We start from the raw sequence: 3,871 nt of genomic DNA, 5'->3' as shown, positions 1-3,871 counted from the left end.
ATCATACTCCAGCTGGTCCATTTCGTCAATATCATCGCAGTTTACAGTATCATCTGATTTTGAATCGCAAACTTTTGATAAAATAGTTCCTATTAAATGTAACGTAATGAATTAATTAAAGTCTTTTTAAGAAAATACAAAATAAAATTACCTGTTAAAGGAAGAGGGACTTTCAAGATCAGGTGTATCGTCTTCTTCTACATTGGCGCTAGTAGACAGTATACCCTGATTACGTCCTAAAAGATACGATCTTAGCCTATATTTAAATTCCTGCTGATCAGAATGGTCATGAAGCCCGCCCTTACCGCGTATCACCCCAAAAAAATTTTCCAGTACATCTTGGTTTAGTCGATACGTAAGTATGTACTTAATACCAAAACAATTTTCTAATTCCGCACGCAGCAGTTTGAGAGCATTGATTGATTGCAAAATTCCTAATATAGTAAAGTTTAGTTAAAATTCAATAATTCAAAATTAGTATATCACTTGAACCTTTTTGAAATGGCAATAAACATTTCCTATTTATTGTCCGCATTTCTGTTACCATTTGTGTCATATCGTCCAAGATCTTGTCCTGCTCTGTAAGCGCAAGCCCATAGGCACTCATTCGATTGCGACTATCTGCGTGTGGAACTTTGAGGTTCATCACATCGAACCAATCGTTAGTCTATGTTAAGTAAATCAGTTATAAATAAAATTGTAAGCATTAAAAATAAATCAATATTTACTGTTTTTAGTATCTTGAAACATTCACGCCAATTTTCTTCACCTAAATGACCCAAACTCGCCGCTCGCGACACTGACTGTGCAACAGTATGAGAAAATAATTTTGTTGCCAATTTAACTTTTTGCCGCTCCGGTCCAGATACCTCTAAATGACGGGAGCTTATTTTATGGGTGATAGAAAGGGTATTACCAGACGTCAGCTGAAGAACATGATATATTATATCTTTCGTAACTTTTTTGCCATCAATCAAAAAACCGTCATCTAAGAAGTGGTTTCTTAATAGTTTTATGAGATGTGGAATGTCAGCAAACACGTAAATCTTAGTTTCTTCGAATATAAACCTGAAATTATAAATACTTATACAATCAATCTCTTTAAACATGAAAAACTCCAAAGAAAAAATACTGTAATCTCTTACAAAGAATTGCAAATAGTCAGCTTAATAAATGCACCTACCATGGTTTTTCTGGGCTAATATTTAAGCTATTTAAAAGGCTTCTGTTGGTTCCACCTAAATCGCAAACAATACCAACAACGTTGTATTCACAGTTTTTCGCTGTTTTAATTATATCGTTAATAATATCTGTCGTCATATTGCGGTCAAAATCGTAAAAAATTGGTTGTTTCCAATTTCCAACAAGACCTGCAAAAACGATTTGAATATTGTAAGTTCTATTTGCACAGGATGTAAAGGAAAGTACATATTTGTATGTATTTTATAAACCACAAACCTCTAAGCATTCCGACTTGAACATTCTTAACAGGTGGTAAGACAGTATCGGATACTTTGTCGTAACAAAAAACTTCTCGTAGCTTGGCTTCGTCGAAACTTAAAACGCAAAGTTTTTGTTCTTTGGTCATATGCCTAGTTTCACCAAGAACTTGAACAACCGGCTTTAAAATGCCGCGGTCTATTTCCACCTTCTGAGCCCATTACTGAAGCTGAAGATTACTGCTGGAAGCGGAAAATTGCTTCTTCTTAAAAGTCTATATCCTTTTGCACTAGCAGAATATAGTGTAATGGAGTTGGCTATGTCAGTCTGCGTCCAAATTTGCCTTTTGGATCCGTTTTTCAATTTTTTTTATCTGACCGTCCATAAAAATCCTCTTTAACTTTTCTTCAACATTTTTGTAGTAAAACTCAGATTTAGCTAGTTTTACTTTTAACTCGCCTATTTCATATTCAAGTTTGCGCTTGGCATGGGAAAAATCTTCTTTAAGTTTTTTATTTTCAGTTTGAAGTAGTATTCTGTGATAAAAAGCATAAAGTTTATATATGTATATATGTATACATATATATTTTTTCAAGATATGCTACATCTTGAAAAAAATCTTCACTTACACTTTTTTCTTTAGCATTTTTATTTCCTTAATAGCAGCGTCTTCAGTGCACAATTCATTGAAACTATTTTCCATTGAAAGGTCTGCACAATCCTCAGTCACGTTAAAATCTTCAGCAGGTATACACTATACTCCCACTTCTTGAGGCTGGTCAACATTTATCAGCAACGAAGTCACTATTTTCTTATTTTCCCTGCGCTTAGCTCTGGTGGCTCGCTGCTAATTTTCACAAGCTGCAACGTTATAGCGACAGGGAATAGCTCCTGGTTTCAAAGTCCTTTTGGCGGCAAGGCCTATGAAAAGTTTAAAATTAAAATATTTTAAAACAAAAGTGATTTATCAACTTACCCATTTCGAACATCCCGTTTCCAATAATGTCTTCATCGTTGAAGTGGTCCATGCAAATTCGCCATGTTTTCGGCTTAAATGCTTGAGTATTTCTGCAAAATTGGATCCACTTTTTTTGCTGCCCTTTGTAGTTCGGAAACATAAAAAATGTTTTCTTCACATTTTTATTCCTTCTATCATTGACACAGTTTTTCACAACACACTTCATTTTGATATTTAAATACAAAATTATACTTTTAAAATAAATTGTTTCTCTATTCACATTGATTGCTACCACGAATTTATAGCTGTCAAATATTTTACTGCGCCGTGTGACGTAAGCAATTGTTTCTTTACATTTTGCAACTATAATGGACCTGTGCAATGCGTAATCCCTTTTCTATCATTCTTGGATTTGAAGCATCTCATTATCGATTAATTAATGTCTATATACAAGAAAATCGACTTTATACTTAAATATTAGGTTGTGGAATTCTTGCAAATTAACTGCCGTTATGGCTTTATGTCCACTCCAGTGAGATGAAGAAGGTTAATTAACTTAAATATGTGAATTTAATGATTTGAAGCATCTCACTATCGATTGATAAATGTGTTTATACAAGAAAATCGTCGTTGTACTTAAACATAAGGTTGTGGAATTCTTGCAAATTAACTGCCGTTATGGCTTTATGTCCACTTCAGTGAGATGAAGAAAGTTAATTAACTTAAATATGTGAATTTAATGATTTGAAGCAACTTATTATCGACTGATAAATGTGTTTATACAAGAAAATCGTCGTTGTACTTAAACATAAGGTTGTGGAATTCTTGCAAATTCACTGCCGTTATGGATTTATGTCCACTTCAGTGCGATAAAGAAGGTTTATTAACTTAAATATGTGAATTTAATGATTTGAAGCAACTCTATATCGATTGATAAATGTGTTTATACAAGAAAATCGTCGTTGTACTTAAACATAAGTTTGTGGAATTCTTGCAAATTCACTGCCGTTATGGATTTATGTCCTCTTCAGTGCGATGAAGAAGGTTAATTAACTTAAATATGTGAATTTAATGATTTGAAGCAACTTATTATCGACTGATAAATGTGTTTATACAAGAAAATCGTCGTTGTACTTAAACATAAGATTATGGAATTGTTGCAAATTCACTGCCGTTATGGCCTTATGTCCACTTCCGTGAGATGAAGAAGGTTAATTAACTTAAATATGTGAATTTAATGATTTGAAGCAACTCATTATCGATTGATAGATGTGTATATACAAGAAAATCGTCGTTGTACTTAAACATAAGGTTGTGGAATTCTTGCAAATTCGCTGCCGTTATGGCTTTATGTCCACTTCAGTGAGATGAAGAAAGTTAATAAACTTAAATATGTGAACTTAATGATTAGAAGCAACTCTATATCGATTGGTAAATGTGTTTATACAAGAAAATCGTCGTTGTACTTAAACA

General features: G+C 33.2%; 1 long non-coding RNA gene across 2 annotated transcripts; it reads right to left on the bottom strand.

Moving 5' to 3' along the window:
- Positions 1 to 1,118: 1,118 nt before the first annotated feature.
- Positions 1,119 to 2,802, bottom strand: LOC125780143 (uncharacterized). 2 transcript variants are annotated; one of them, XR_007423573.1, is made up of 4 exons: positions 2,417 to 2,802; positions 2,070 to 2,361; positions 1,459 to 1,976; positions 1,126 to 1,370 (listed from the first exon to the last, which is right to left on the bottom strand). It is a non-coding gene; the product is annotated as an uncharacterized LOC125780143 (long non-coding RNA). The 2 variants fall into 2 exon arrangements; XR_007423574.1 differs by having other exon boundaries at positions 1,119 to 1,370; positions 2,070 to 2,802.
- Positions 2,803 to 3,871: the final 1,069 nt, after the last annotated feature.

Source organism: Bactrocera dorsalis, unplaced genomic scaffold (genome assembly GCF_023373825.1).
Source record: "Bactrocera dorsalis isolate Fly_Bdor unplaced genomic scaffold, ASM2337382v1 BdCtg127, whole genome shotgun sequence".
NCBI lineage: Eukaryota > Metazoa > Arthropoda > Insecta > Diptera > Tephritidae > Bactrocera > Bactrocera dorsalis.
Note: the sequence above shows the minus strand (reverse complement) of the source record. Positions and strands in the feature narration are given on the sequence as shown.